Source organism: Lissotriton helveticus, chromosome 11 (genome assembly GCF_964261635.1).
Source record: "Lissotriton helveticus chromosome 11, aLisHel1.1, whole genome shotgun sequence".
In the NCBI taxonomy this organism is placed as follows: Eukaryota; Metazoa; Chordata; class Amphibia; order Caudata; family Salamandridae; genus Lissotriton; species Lissotriton helveticus.
In genome coordinates this window covers 353,190,760-353,207,291 of record NC_136072.1, presented here as the reverse complement: position 1 = coordinate 353,207,291, position 16,532 = coordinate 353,190,760, and the positions used below count along the sequence as shown (strand labels likewise).

Genomic DNA, 16,532 nt, shown 5'->3' with positions numbered 1-16,532 from the left:
GAGGCCCCAGAAATACACTTGACAAACAGATGCTGAATTCAACTCTGGGATAAAGCAGGACAGCCCGGTAAAATTTACTAGTATTTTGCCGTTTTTACATATAAATACAGACAAAGGAAACCTTGTTTTCCGTCTGTATTTATATGTAAAAATCCGTTTAAACAGAAAACTGGGAGCCCTAATTATGAGCTGAGCCTTTGTCTGCAGAGTTGCAGACAGAAGAGGCCCGTCAAGAATTTCACCCTTGATTTAGTTCAGAAAGCAAGGGGTGGGGTGTGGAGAGGGTTCACTGTACCCCTGCACATAGGCAATCTGAAAAAGTAGAAGGCATGAGTTATGCATGATGCACAGTGCCATGCAATGAGGTGCCTGTGACTGGTGTTGTTTCCTGTGAATTATTTTGGTAAGCTGTAGCTGGAGATTATTTTAGTGTAAGACGAATAACCACCAGTTTAGAGACATTAAGACTATATCTCTTTGTTCTGGTATTTATAGCTGTCTAGAAAACCATAACCAAGAAGAAACCTGGGAAATTATTCTTTGTTCAGACAGTTGGAATACACAGACCACGGTAATTTGTCGTCTGGTTTAAAGATAGATATAGGTTGGTGGTTTACCGCTTGGCACATTTTTACGCTTTTGGTATTTTGAATGACACAAATTGGGTGTGGCGAAATCTTGGTGCTTTCTTTTTGTATTCTGTTCTATTATAGTGAAATCACATGAGGGTGACATCTTTAAGTGTCTATAATTTTTCCTTCTTGGGCTAGTGTCTGACCACTCCGAGTAAAATATGTAAATATGTGTATATATATATATATAGTATAACTCTGTTCTCTGAGCTTGCTCAATGATTGATGTGTATGTAGTTATATATGATTTCGTGATCTTATAGACGGATTTCCATTAGCCCTTGTCCTGATGAGGCCCTTAATCAGTGGGCTGAAACGCGTCGACATTTACAAGAAGACACCAGCCAAAAAAATATATTTTGTGTAAATATAATTGATAAGGAGGATAATAATTTGAGAGGTTGAAACAATATAGACCGTTTTTGCTCCTGTTTCATTTTTGGTAGATCTTGCTTTATAGGAATGCTTGGCTTTATATGTATAAAGCATCCTTTTTTTAAATTTTGGGCTAGAATATTTGAAATAGATAAAAAACGTCAATATATTAATATTGTGTGTATATATATATATATGTGTAAAAAGTGATGTACATATATGTGTTTGTTTGTTTTTGTATTCAGAATATGGGTTTGAAAATCAAAAAACCTTTTTGCTAAAATCTTTCTAATTGACGTAAAAATAAAAAAGCAGCTAGAATTTTGTGTTATGGTTTGTTTTGGGTTTGGAGGGTTACAAATGAAGTATAATTTATTTTGTGGATGTGATACATTTCTCACAGGAGGGGATAATTGATTTCTCTCTTTCCTTGAATAACAGATTGTGTTAATTATGTCCTAGGCATCATCATTTTTTTGTGTATTATTTTATTTACCCAGATGCCATAGGCGTACCGGGTTCCCCCCCTTTTTAGGTTTCGTAACCTGGCGAGGGGCGAAGCCCCTCCCAGATCGAAATCTGTTGTTTTTAATAGTGAGGTTAGGACAGCCTCTGTTTCCAATTGGCTAGCTCCATAAATGGAGGCTAGCCATTGGGAGGCAGAGGCTGTCAATCACGCTTTCTCACGAAAACGCGATTCGGGGGCGTTTCTGGTGCTTTTTTTAAGCCCCGCCCCTTTGTCCCGGGCCGCGCTGCCATTGGCTGCCGGCCCGGGACACCCCCGTGACGTCATTCCCGGGCCGCGCTGTGATTGGCTGCCGGCCCGGGACACCCCCGTGACGTCAGCCAATCACAGCGCGGCCCGGGACCTGACTTGTTAGAATGGGTGCTAATTCCTCCGTTTTGGGTGCTGTGTTAAATGCTTAAAGCTGTGGCACGTGCGAGAAGAGGGACGGCGCTCTTCCGCTGTTCTGGCCCCGGGCGTTTGCAAGATCGGCTTGATTTGAACCGAAAAACAAAGGAATCCAGAGGAGAGCAGCATCGGGATCTCTGGTGAGTTGACCGATAAACAAAAGTAACTCTTCGCTCCGCCGCCCTCTCCGAGAAGCAGTACACCCCTCATCCCCCCCGTGGAGGGATCTCCTAGCCGTGTGCGTGTACCACCCCCTTCTTTTTTTTAAATGCAATGTTTCGAATTCAAAACAGGAGGCCTTGCCTATCCATTAAATGTGTGCGCGCGCACTAAATCCAGACAGAAGTTTGCGCCTTTTTTAGAGGTGCTCGTCGACCCTTTTCTGGTAGGTTGCACTGGTCTCCCGGAACTCAGTGGAATCTCCCAAATTGGCGCACTGTAATTTTACATGCCTTTTAGCACTTCAAATATCCCTGACATGGAGGAGTCCCAGACCTTCTTGAAAGGTACTCTCAGCTGCGTGGCAGTTTCCGCTTTGGATAGCTCACTGCGCCAAGACGCTACATTAGTGGGCGATTGGCACTGTATAGAAACCCGTAAGAGTAAAGAATGATCATCTATTTCACTCTAATATAATATTATATATGCGTGTGTGCGCGCGCTATTTGAATAGCGTACATCTGCCATGACTATGGCCTCTTGGCACCTTTGACAGTCGGCGCTGTCTACCGATACAACGCTGTGTACGTATAATATATATTGTATTACAGAGAGATACCTTTGAATAAAACCCAACAATCACATAAGTGTGCAGTACAGAAGTTGGGTTTCATTCAAAGCTATTTCACAAAAAGCAAAAACCTTGATGTAACAGAAATTTACTCGGGTGGGTAGCCCCAAATCGCCAAAGATGATTTGCCGCTTTTGGAAAACCATGCAAAAATGTATCCTGTTTTCAGCTGTAATTCGTGTGTGCATAAATGCCTTCTTAGTGCTTCACCTAGAGGGAATTGGGCCGAGAGTGTAAAAGAGGTATGTTGGCTCTACATAAACTGTAGTAATGAAGTGAGTTCGTTTACAATAAATCGCCAGAGTCGCCAACTGAGGGGGGTGCAGGGGTGCGGTAGTTAGCTTGCTGACCCGTAAGGCATGCTCTTCGACGTACCATGACATCATAGGAAGTGACTTCATTGGACGGGTCACTGTTGTGGCACTCAGGAAGCAGCTTGAAAGATAGAAAAGGAGCAGTTAAAGCTTTGGCCCACATTGGAATAGTTGTCACAACTGTCAGACTCTGCTAGTAGTCAACGTCTAAAATACGCAGGAGTGCAAGCAGCGATTGCAATGTGAGACTATGACATACATAATGCAAGATCCAGACAAAGATACTGAGCATGGTGTGCACTGAGGTCAAATCGTTTGCACAGGATCAAACATTTAGCAAAGGAAGGAAGCAGAGATTTTTCACTCTGTCTGCAGAGCCACGCAAGAACGTTTATCTCATCCTGTTTCTAGTTTCACAGGAAAAGGTAATAATTGGTTGTCCTTTCCGTTCAAGAGCCAAACAAGTGCAGTGTGAGGAACAGGGTGCAAGTCCAAAAATAAATAAGTGTGGGACTACTTAGCGTGTGCAGTGAACTCACCAAAAGTGATGTATTAAAAAGAAGAATCACTCGCTCAGCCCTTGTCGTAGAGGGTCTGCTTTTTCCAGTTTCTGGCTACTGTACTTGTCTGTATACACAAAGTGAACATTCTGTTCGTTGAACTGGATAAGGTATGTGTATAAGACAGACTGAAGCATGGAATGCTAACCCTATGGGGTTCACTCAAATAGTCACTGGAGTTATATATATATATATATATATATATATATATATATATATATATATATATATATATATATATATATATATATATTGTGGCTCACTGGTTAGAGGCGGCAGACCTGGAAGCAGAAGTCGGCCGGGACCAGGGTTCGATTCCCGACGCGGCAGGGTCAGTGGACTCGATAATTCTCGCCTTGGTGCCTACTCTAACCAGGGGTCCCACTCGGTAACTCTGGGCATTAGCTTGCCTAATCTCCACAATGGCCCCATCAACGCCGGGGATGCCTGGCTCCATCTTGGGGATTCCCAGCAGGGACCATCCCACAGGGAAAGCCAGGACGGGTTCCCCAGCGGTATACAGCGCCAGGACGCCGACTGGCAACAGTGCGCTTTACAAGTATACATTACATTACATTACATATATTGGAAACTCCAGTGACTATTTGAATAAACCCCACTGGGTTAACATTCCATGCTTCAGACTGTCTTTCGCAGGTCAGTGGTACATATATTGTCAGTCAACTCATCCTTTTAAGGTAAATGTGATTAGATTATAACTGGCAATAGATAGAAGCATACTGTTCAACATTCTGTGATATTGATAACAATGTTACACATTATTATGATTGCTATTGTATCGCGTTCCGTTATTTTTCTTACTGGGAAAAAGACATGGTTTTAGTCACGTTTCATGCATTGGATAACATGTCTCACTCACCAGTCCTGCCATTACTTTACAGAGCCATGTCTCTGACACTGGGCACATTCCCCCCAATTTTGTCTGTCCTGTAAGAAGTGAGGCTGATGTGCAACTGTTTGTTCCTCAGCTCCACTAACCTATTGGAGGCAAACCAAGGATGTGACTGACACTCCCCTCTCCTAGCATGTCCGTAATAAATCCTGACTTCTTCCTGGCTTTCAGAGTTTCCTGGGCTGGTTATGATGTTGCACTCGTTCTGCATCGAACTTTCACCGCCCCACCCTCCAAATACCTTCCACAGCTCTTGAGGGTGGACTCTGGGGTCCGCTGAGGTGACTCCTGCCCACCCTGTGTCCAAGATGCATGTGAAGCCCAGCTGCGTCCCTCCTGAGAGTTTGCTCTTTTGGACATTTGCAAGTGTGCGTTGTCTCCTGCCTGTCTGGCAGCATTGTGTGGATAGGGTGTGCATATTACAATGATAAGCGAGTGCATCCTGACACTGATGCTCAAACTTATACGCAGAGGACTCCACACCTGGCCATGAGAAATAAATCCAGCATGTTAGGGAATATATGAAAGATCACTGCTGGAAAAATCTTAAGAACCTCAGCCAGCCACAAAACAAAACAAGCATTTACAATGCAACGGTTTCGCCTTTGGAAAAGTTTGAGCTATTGGCATTGTAAATGACAACATTTGTATTTATGTGTTGGTTTTGAAAACAGATAAATAAATGGCATTGTCCTTTACATTGCCAATAGCTCTAACTTTTCCAAAGGCGAAACCGTTGCATTGTAAATGCTTGTTTGTGACAGTTTCCAGGGCTTTAAGCAGGATGAAAAAGCTGGGGCTCTTAAAAGGGGGTGTTTGATGTAATTGAGAGCGTGGTTTAAAACACCTAAGCTAAAAATCTCTGCTTAGCATAGTGTACCACCCGACTGGTATTTTGCCTCTTCTGTCATTGTATCCAGATATATAACAGAAGTAACGTTACACCTACAACAAGCCAGAACTATTGGCTTTGTCAATGGTTGTTAGTTGCATAAAATAACAAGCATTTACAATGCAATAGGTCTCGCAGCATTAAAGTTTGAGTTATTGGCATTGTGTATGACAATGCGTTGCATACAATTTTTAGCAGACTTTGAATTGGTGAGCAGTGAGAGTGTGTGCAAGAGTATGCTGTTCTTGAAAGCAGTGTGGTAGAGAGTGCAGGAATTTGGGTGACTTTAGCAATGTGGATGATGCACCTCACGCACGGGGCTGAAGCAGTTATTATTCACACAGCTCTGATGATGCACCGTAGGCACGGGCTCACAGCTGTTATTAGTCACACAGCTCTGAGGATGCACCTCACGCACGGGGCTGACGCAGTTATTATTTACACAGCTCTGATGCACCTTAGGCACGGGCTCACAGCTGTTATTATTCACACAGCTCTGATGATGCACCTCCGGCACGGGCTCACAGCTGTTATTTTTCACACAGCTCTGATGATGCACCTCACGCACGGGGCTGACGCAGTTATTATTCACACAGCTCTGATGATGCTCCTCACGCACGGGGCTGACGCCTCCTGAAAGTGCCTGTATTTCAGCTAAACAACTACATATTTTCCAGAGTCAATAACAAACTGTCATGCAACAGTGAATATTGAAACAGCTGAGCTAGACACGCTGCACAGATATCGCGTCTAAAACCACAACTTTGCATATTAACGCACGGAAAGGAATGGAACCACACACTTTAGATTACCCGCTTGTGTACACAGTAGTCTACAGTTTATCTCGTGTACAACTGAAGCAGTAAAAAATTCGAATACATGTACAGCCTCGTTATAAGAATGAAGCAAAAATACATTAAATTCAACAATGTTGATACAGTTGGGCAAAATGAGTGTGTCTGCAGCAAAACACTGCAAATCTGCAGGCGCATTTCGTTTATCGCCCTGCACTAAATCCAGAAATAATAAACTGACATGCACAGAGTGCATTCATTTTAAAGGGTTACCATGGCATTGCAATGACTGTGCATTCATTTTAAAGGGTTACCATGGCATTGCAATGACTGTGCATTCATTTTAAAGGGTTACCATGGCATTGCAATGACTGTCTGTGTAACTGTCCTACCTGTTGCTTCCTGGGCTCTGCAGCCACCCCCGCCCAGGGACATGCCTTTCTGCAGCGGTTTAGGCTGGAAGTGGGGCCCGTGCCAACCCCGCTCGGTGCCAGCCATGCACAGCCGCGCGCCTCCCTGCAATCCCCACAGACCCGGGCAGCCTCCACCTTTCCTCGTGCCCCTTCTCCCTTACCTCCTGCCCCTCCGGTACCACCGCAGCTCTCAGGCCTTAGCAACGCAGCCTAGCGGTGCGCAGCTCCCCGCCTCAGGGCTTGCTGGGAGTTGTTGTTCACGAGTCAGAGAGTAGTCCCAGTTTCCGCACGAGCTCAGACTACATATCCCATGGTGCCGGGCGACGGGCGGCCGACAAGCCTGCAGGCAGCGTGTGCGTGCTGGGGGATCACCACGTGACGCGGGAACGATTGACTGGGAGTGGGCGAGGAGGGCGATTCAAGTCGTCCAGTCGGTCTCTGGGCTTTTCTTTTAATTGACTGGCAGTTTTCAGATGGTAAACATGAAGACGGACAGTAGGATTAGGGCTGTGGTTCCCAAACTGTGCGCCGCGGCACCCCAGTGCGCCGTAATGAGGTGCCAGGGGCGCCGCGCACAGTCTAGGGTGACCAACCGTCCGTAAATTCCATGGACCGTCCCTACGCCTTTTATCTGTAATTGTGGCCATCACAGGGAGCAGCGCTGCTCCCCTGTGAGAGGCCTCACCCCCGCTGCTGGAGCCGCCTCGCACTCCTCCAGGAGCACAAGAGCAGCCCCTCCCACCCATTGAATTTCTGTATGGGGCTGATTGCCACATACTGAATGACAATGGGGCAGTCAGGGGTGTTCAAGCATGTGGTGGCGGCCTCCTGCCTCAGTGTACAGAAGGGCAATCTGTAAGAAAAAAGGTAAAACGCCCAGGCTGCAACGTTAGAGAACACTTCATTTAAAGAAGCCTGTGAAATAAGTTTAAAAGAACAGGTTATCGTTCTTTCACTGTCTCATCATTTTTTAATTGAAGTATTTTCAATATTATATTCAACAAAGCCACGGTTGCTGTTTTTTTATTTTAAGGAACTAGCAACCATTGACAAAGCCAATAGTCCTGGCTTGTTGTTGGTGCAATGATACTTGCTGTATTATATATCTGGATGCAATGACATAAACAAGATAATACCAGTCGGGCGCAACACTATGCTAAGTGCAGATTTTTAGCCTAGGTGTTATAAACTGCTCTCTTAATTACATCCAACACCCCCTTTGAAGAGACCCCCCAGTTTTTTTACACCGCTTAAAGCCCTGGAAACAACACCATGTCACAGTCACCTCACATCCTGGCACTGTGCATCATGTGTGACTCATGATTTCTACGTTTTCAGTCTGCCTATTTGCAGGGGCATAGTGAACTCTCCCCCACCGCACCCCACCCCTTGCTGTAGTTCGTTCTTGATAGGACTCTTCTGCCTGCAACTCTGCATGAGGTACTGGGTTTTTAAGAACCGGCACAGAACCGGTAACCCAGCGGTGCCAGGGAATCAACACCCAGAGACCTCGGGTTCTCCTGATCCAGACCTACAGAAACTTCAGAGTCTTCTAGGTGAAGTCAAAGAATAGTTTATTGGCTGCAACCAAGGTAACAGGTGTCCTAGAAGTACAATACGGGTATGTTCTCAGGAGACTGCACACTTTCATGAAGTCAGGCTTCTCTTCTTATACACAGTTTTGGGCCCTAGGCAAAACATTCTTGGTTGTAAAGTAAATAGTTAACATATTCTGGTTTAAAGGAAAAGCAGAGTCATGATGACATGTCCATATTTCACTTCGTGCTGCCTACAACAAATCATTTGGCAAGGCCCAACATTTCATCAGATAACACTGGACCCCTAATAAAAACGGGCACCTCCCCACCATAAAGTAAGTGAAGCAAAGGAGTGGAAAAAGATGTGAGCGAGATATGGCAGGTGTGCGCGCTGAAATGGTTTTATGGCTGGTTGAGCCTAGATGCTATCTTGCTCGGCCACTGGGAGGGAACTGACCTAACGAGCTTGGCCTGGGGCAATGGTTCCAACTTGTACTGAGGTCAGGGAAAAGTCGATTAAGGAGTATGTGTCCTTGTGGAATCAAATTCAACTGGATTAAGGCCTATGTAAAGGGCAACATATAAATGGGAGCTAAGGGTTCAGAATGTAAATGACGATTTCGAGGTGAAATCGTCACTCGAATATGCTGAAAATACATGTACATGATGTACTCGTCATTCTCGGTCTTTTGATACCAAATTCGTCATGTTTCGACGAAGTTTTATTTCTCGAGTCCCGAACTATTATATGAATCCAGATTTTCAGAACCACAAACCCTCCTTTTGCCCTTACATAGGCAATTAATCTATCCTCATGTTAGTCTGAGTCCAGATCTATATTCCTAAAGTCATTGAGATGTTGCTGTAACATCATTCTAGTACTTAGTTCTTCTCTGGACACAGGCTTCCTTACACATGATGTGACGCAGAGGCCACATATTGCAGGAGCACACTGTATGCACAGACAGAACAGGAAAAGAATGGCTAAGACCATCCCAATGACTATCAGAATTTTCCATCCCCAGGCAGATATCAGTTCCCAGAACCATCCCATTAACGACCAATCTCCTTTATCCACATGAATGGATTCAGAAATTTTATGTAGTTTGGAGATGGCCCTGTACACGGTCGGAGCATTATCTGGGATGAGATTGGATCAATTTGCATACTCCACCTCGGTCCGCAAGTATTACATCCAAAGCGACCCGGTTCTGAAGGGTCATAAGTCGATCCGACTGGAGCTCAGAGTCAGGTTACTAAGGGCACCAGCAGTTTCAATCACGGTGGATTCAACTACCCTTGTTAATTGCCTTATGTTTCTACTGTTAGCCATGGATCCCCAGAATGGCAGAAAACCCTTTGCAAAGTCCCCAAATTCTTGACCTGCAGTGTCTTCTTTACTCAAAACACCTCTAACTACCCTTGTCCGATGGTAATCCGCCGTTGCTGTGTAGGTGGGAGGTAACAGGAATGAAACAAAACATGAGCCCGAGAAGTCAGGGGGCAACCATGTATAGGCTCTATCATGGCAGATGAAATAAGTACCCTTAGCGGCTAAAAACGCAGGGGAAGTCTGAGATCCAAAAACATACGTTTCTGTACAGACACTCTTCCCTAGCTGAGCTCTGGGATTCTTGCCAATACCTTGCAGACACAGGTGACCTTGATGGGGTACGATCCAGATAGGGGACGATCTTTTGGCTTGCTGTTTCTCACTTAACGTAGTGCCATATCCGGTCACGTTCCAACCTACATATGCAAGTATCTCATCATCCGGAGTATCTTCATAGGAAGTTACTTCCTTGATCATGTCAACTATACCTTTGACTAGGGCGCGAGTCTTGAAGTTGTCTTTTACAGAACGTAGGGGTTGGATTTCTCGTGCATATATGAACATTGTCCTATATGCCCATACTGACCCATTGTAACTAAATGGCAGGACCAAATAGGGGATACCTTTATCCGTTGTGTGAGGCATGAGACCACACACCCAACAGTTAGTTGTGTTCATTACAAGTTGGTGTTGGTGTAATAACTGAACGAAGAAGTTATTAATGAATTCTAACCTTCTATTGGATTCGTGGTCAGGCAGAGGGTGGAAAGAATGAAAGGAAACAGTAGGAGGAGGTATGGTTGGTGCAGTGGGCGCAAATGTTACATAGAAAGAGAATAAAACATAACTTATCAAAAAGATCATTACGCTGGATAGCATAAAAATACACAATATTATAAAACTTTTCTTTGTCATCGTGTTACATAGTCTCTGCTTAAAGTTCATTGGTTTGGCAGGTCTCTCCACATCAGGAAACTCCATCCTCTCTAAAGTGCTGCCCGCGACGAGGAGTTTGTTTCCGCTAAGGAGTGCTTCTGTCAGTCTAGGGCAACTCCCTTGGACCGACCAGAACCACCGACCTAACGTCGTTGGCTGCACTTCCGAAGACTTTAACCAATCGCGGCCCTAGCAGCGGAACCCGGATGGCGGTTCGGAAAACAAAAATAAGCAAGTTACCTAGATGGGAGATCTGCACTTTCAAAAATAGTACTTGGGAGGAAAAAAGAAATACTTTCGCTTGTCCATAGGTCTTGGTCTCATATCCTAAAAGGAATCACTTTATTAGTCTGTTTTTCTCGGTCTTAGATTGTAGCGTCTTCTTCCTGGTAGTGTCTGGTCCGGAAACAGCAGTTCAGGCTCCAAAAAGTTCAATTGTTCTGGTGGTGGTACAGTTTCTTGAAAAATGTTCTCGCTTTCACAATCAGGGTTAGTTTCTTTTACACGGTCATCAGTTGAGAGCTCTGAGTCAGTGCCACCTTTCTGGACCCATTGGTCATAGGGCAGAGGGAAGGGTACTTTTTTACAATGGATCCCGTGGACCCAGTTGGCCTTCCCCGCCACCCGGACAGCTGACCTCGTGGACAGAAGGACGAGGTGAGGCCCCGTCCACCGGGGCTGGTCGTTTCTTGTTCTTTGAAAGTTGCGGACGAGAATCCAGGAACCGGGGTCAATGGCGTGACCCGGAGTCTCAGAGACCGGAGGCAAGGTGTTGTGGACCTGTTGATGTAAAACACGCAATTAGCCGTCAATTCATACAAGTAATCAAGCAAAATAGGGTGTTGCAGCTCGCTGAACTTCGTGGGCCTAGGCACTCCCCATATGTTGGCTGGCCGGCCAAAGACGATTTCGTAGGGGCTGAGTTTCACTCGCGAATGCACAGTCATTCTGGTGGATAGGAGTGCTAAGGGTAGAGCGTCAGGCCATTTGAGACCTGTGCTCGCTTGGATTTTGGCCAATTTAAGTTTTAGCGTGCCATTGTAACATTCTACTAATCCAGCTGATTGGGGGTGATTTGCAGCGTGGAACTTTTGCCTAATGCCTAGCCCTTCACACACACTTTTCATCACACGACCCACAAATTCACTTCCGTTGTTAGACCAGACCATTCTAGGCATTCCGAACCTGGGGAAGTACTCTTTTACAAGGGCTTTGGCTGTGGACAAGGCAGTATTGTCTTTTAGGGGATAGGCTTCTACCCATCTTGAGAAGGCACAAACAACAACGAGCACGTATTTTAAGTTGTTGCACCTCTCCATGTGTATGAAATCTAGCTGCAATACCTCGAACGGATACGTAGGAGGTGAACAATGACCAGCTGGAGTTGGGGTTCCCCTACCAGGATTGTGCTTCAGACATACCGTTCAATTCTTGACAACATTCTCTGCACACTTGGGAATCCCTGAATTCTTCCACACTGGGGCCAACAACTCGCAAATCCCTTTCACGCCGATATGAGCCATTCCATGAGCCATTGTAACCACTACAAGCACATATGCATCGGGTAACAACCATCTCTGATGCTCTGTCAATTCAACCCAACAACCATTTGCATCCATTCTTCCTGTACTCTCTCTCCACGTGCTTAACTCCTTCTCTGTGGCCTCAGCTTGGATGGACTTCACACTTTCTATCGTGTCCTCACATATTCCAACCTCACCAGTCCATCTTTCAGGGCCTGCAACATGCATCCGGCTCATCACATTCTTTGCCGTTTCTTTAGCGGTCTCATCAGCGAATGCATTTCCACGACCAACATCATCAGTCACCTTCTTGTGAGCACTACATTTCACAATCGCCATTTGCAGGGGCAAGGTCAGTGATTCAAGAAGCTCATTCACCAACTGACCATGCTGAATCTTAGTTCCATGCGAAGTCAGGAATCCACGTTCTCTCCACAATCGTCCAAAACTGTGAGCCACTCCAAACGCATACTGACTATCAGTGTAGACAGTCACTCTCATTCCTTTAGACAACACACATGCTCTCGTAAGTGCGACTAGTTCTGCGGCTTGAGCTGAACCATGTGGTATTCGCGCAGTTTCAACGACTGTGTGCAAAGTTGTGACAGCATATGCTGCAGTCCCATTCCCATTTGGGAGTTTAAAGCGTGAACCATCCACCCATAATGTACCATCACTTTCAGCAAGAGGAGTGTCAAATAAATCCACTCTCCCTTTTGTCTCTTCCTCTGTTGTGAGGAAACAATCGTGCTGTTCTAAAGCATCTGACTCTTCTGCAATTGGTAACAACGTAGCTAGATTCAAGGTACCGCACCTCTTTATGTGCACATGGCTCGCTAGCAGGGTCAATTCGTAACTGGTCAGTCGAGCACTAGTTAAGTGCTGTGTCTTGGTCCTATTTAACAATGTGTCTACTGCATGCGGGACCATCACGATTAGTGTATTATTCATTACTAGACCAGCAGACTGTCGAATAGAAACAGCTGCTGCTGCTGTGGCCCTTAAACAACTCGGCAATGCTCGTGCTACCGGATCCAAAGTGGATGAAAAATAGGCGCATGGCCGCTGTCTATCTCCGAATAACTGAGTCAGCACAGACAATGCACAGCCCTCCCTCTCGTGGACATACAATGTGAAAGGCTTACTGTAGTTGGGGGTACCTAACACAGGAGCCGAACATAATGCTGTGCGTAATTCGAGAAAACTTTTCTGACACTCTTCAGACCAAGGAATGGGATTGGGTGTATTCTTACACGTTAATGCCACCAAGGGTTTGGCCAATAACAAAAAATTTGGAATCCACTGTCTACAGTACGATGTAATGCCCAAGAAAGCACGCACTTCTCTCTGTGTTCTTGGCACACTCAATTTCGCTATTGCCTGAATTCTTTCTGGGGTCAGTTTCCTTCCCTCCTTCGATAAGAGGTGACCTAAGTAGGTCACTTCTTGTCGGCAATATTGAAGCTTGGAAAGTGACACCTTGTGATGCAGATCACACAGATGACGCAATAATGTCAATGTGGCCTTTTTACAAATTTTCTCAGTATCTGCAGCAATGAGCAAATCGTCCACATACTGTACAAGAGTGGCACCTTTAGGCAAAATAATCGTGTCAAGCTGTGTTTTCAGAGCTTGACTGTATATTGAGGGGCTTTCACAGTAGCCTTGAAGAGCGCGCTTAAAGCGGAAGCTTCGGCCTCCTAAACTGAAGGAAAAAATATCCCTGCTCTCCTCAGCAATCGGGATGCTGAAGAAGGCATTCTTCAGGTCTATCACCGAAAACCATGAAGCAGAAGCTGGAATCATAGTCAATAATGTGGTAATGTCGGGGACAACTGGGAATTGTGGCACAACTATCTTATTTACTTCTCGAAGATCAATCACGAATCTGTACACAGGTGGCTGAGAAGGGTCAGTTCATTTTAAAACAGGCAGAACAGGACTATTGCAAACATTGCCTAGCGTTTCCTCAATCACATTCTTTTCAATCAATTCGTAAACAATCGCTAGCAAACCTTTTTCACCCTCATTAGATATTCTGTATTGGGGAATTCGTGGCATTTTAACATTCAACTTCAATGTTACAACATATGGTGGAATTTCTAAAAGACCTACATCGTTAGGACCAGTAGCCCAAAGAATATCTGGGAGAAGTGCTAATTCTGCTGGAAGTGCATCTCTCGACAAATACATGGGAGACACCACTTTCTTACCTAAAGTGAGTTGTACTCCTGAAGGAGAACAATACAAAGTCGCATACAATCTTTTTAGCAAATCTAATCCTAGCAAATTTTCACCACAACCTGTTGTCAGTATGAGGGGTGCTTCGAATTCGCAGGGACCAACAGAAAGAGACAAAGGGTCAGAAATCGGATTCCTAACTGGGGCGCCAGAAAAACCTACAGAAACGTTCATTTCGCCAGACAAAGGTGCGCCAGGGAGTTTGAAGTGCATAATAGAACTCTTTGTAGCACCAGTATCCAACAGAAAAGGTTCTGACACACCTGATGTAATCACCTCAACGTAAGGTCCACTCTGATCTACTGGAACTGAAACAACTCCCTCTCTTTGTCTATGGCTGTCCTAGCAGTCATCATTCTCCCACTGCTTATTTTCTGTGTAATAATCTTCAACATAGTACTGAGCTGTCCTGTCAGATACGTTATTTTGCTGATCAAACCTGTTCATAGAGTTTTGTGGTAGAAGGGGACGTGTGTCCTGAGGGGCGTTTCCACGCCCTCTACCTCTAGGCGCTTGCTGACTGCCACGACCTCTAACACCAGAAACTCCGTTTGCACGCTGTGATAGGGCAGGACAATTATACTTGTAGTAACCCTCTTGTTTGCAATATAAACACTGGTTGGGACCTACACGGGGTTGAGTGTAATCAAATCTTTGCGAGTTTCTCTGATACTGTTGAGTCTGCTGAAAAGTATTCTGGTAGTGATTCTGACCATTATTATTTTAATTACCGCCACCACGTGGCGGATAGGCTTGCTGTAGCAAAACCTTCGTTTTCAGTTCTCTAGTTTTCTTTTCTACTTTATCTTTCTCATCTTTGTCTCTATTTTCGTAATATTGGGCAGTAGCCAATATCTGGGCGGAAGATGAGACTGCCCAAGAACTTTCTGAATCTTTTAATTTTTTACACAATTCTGGAAGCAGATTGTGCACGAATTTATCGACAAACAATCTCTGACCACCTTCTGTGGTCATATCTTGACCGCTGTGGTCAACAAATGTTTCTTCAAATCTGGTGAAGAAATCTGAAACAGTTTCTTCTTTCTTTTGCTTGCATGCAGACAACTTATCCCAATTTACGCGTATTGCAGGCATTATCGTTTTCATGTAATCTACTATTCTACCAGGGAGTTCTGCTATCAAAGGCTCAGGCTTGGCACCACCAACTTGGCGGGCATCTGTAGCAGTAATATTAGCCCACGTGTCACCTAATTCCTGGTCATTATCTACATGACGAATTTTACCCCATAAAGGCTGTGGAACAACATTCCCAAATAGCATATCGATATCGGCTAAATTCATTATACATGACCCAGTAGTTTGTGACAATTCTTTATAGTACCATGCAGGATTTTTACGCGGATCTGGTAATGTTTGCTTGAGTGCTAAAACTTCAGCTCGCTTCCATGGGACATGTACCCATACACGCTGAAAGTGTGGCAGAACAGGTGGGACAGCAGTCGCGTCACCCTCTCTCCACTGTGGGGGAACTTCTCTCATAGGGTATTGTTGTGCCTTTTTCCTACTGGATGTATTATATTCAGATGGTGACCCAGAACTGTTTCCCTTACTCCGATATGATAATAACATTTCAACTGCTTTTTCCACATCGGGACCGACAATCATACCCTCTCCAAACTTAAACCGTACACGACACATCTCTTGTGGGATGCAGTCTTGATCATTATCTTCTAAATCCTCGCCAAGAAAAACACACATTTGTTCGAAAACATATCTCTGTATCGCTGCTTCCCATTGATGGAAGACTTCCATGACAGACTGTAAATCATATTTTGCAGTGTCCATGACCCATTTCTGAGCTAAACTATTCAGTGAATCTCTCTCTTGATAATCAGGCAGTTGGCTTCGCAACTGTCTTCTTCCTATGTTAGGGGTCGTAGCAGGCGACCCGAAAAGAGGTAAAAGAAGATTAGTAACAGTGCTGGCCATTTTCTGCCGAATGGAAGGTGAAACTGAAGGACAAACAGATGAAAAAACGGGGTGAGATAAGGCGGGGGTAGAGATAGCAGAAGAGGTATCAGAGACAATAGAGGGGGCACTAGGCAAAATCGTAGAGGGAGCATTAGGAGACGTAAAAAGTACAGTAGGCAAAACCGTAGAAGACACAGGTGAAACAGAAGTGGTCGGTGGGCCTGGAGGAGGCTGCACCGAAGAAGTAGGAGCCAGCTGAAGAACAGCTGGTGGATGCTGTGGAGGAGCAGGAGGCGCAGCTTGTGCAACTAAAGGTTGCGGGGGTGCTGTGGCATTCTGCGCATAGGGGGGTGGTGAATTTAGCAAATGTGACATTAATGGGTCTTTTTCACGCTGTTTTGCTGCCTCTTGCTGAAGAGACGGCAAAACTGGA

General features: G+C 45.0%; 1 protein-coding gene across 3 annotated transcripts in view; it reads left to right on the top strand.

Moving 5' to 3' along the window:
- Positions 1-16,532, top strand: part of CEP19 (centrosomal protein 19) — a 129,066-nt gene that overhangs the window by 11,546 nt on the left and 100,988 nt on the right. The window contains exon 1 of one of the 3 annotated variants that reach the window (XM_078665762.1): positions 552-571. The exons of the other annotated variants lie outside the window; for them this stretch is intronic. The gene's annotated coding sequence lies outside the window, so the exon portion shown is untranslated. Of the gene's footprint in view, positions 1-551; positions 572-16,532 lie in introns of those variants that run through there. 3 annotated transcript variants of the gene reach the window in all.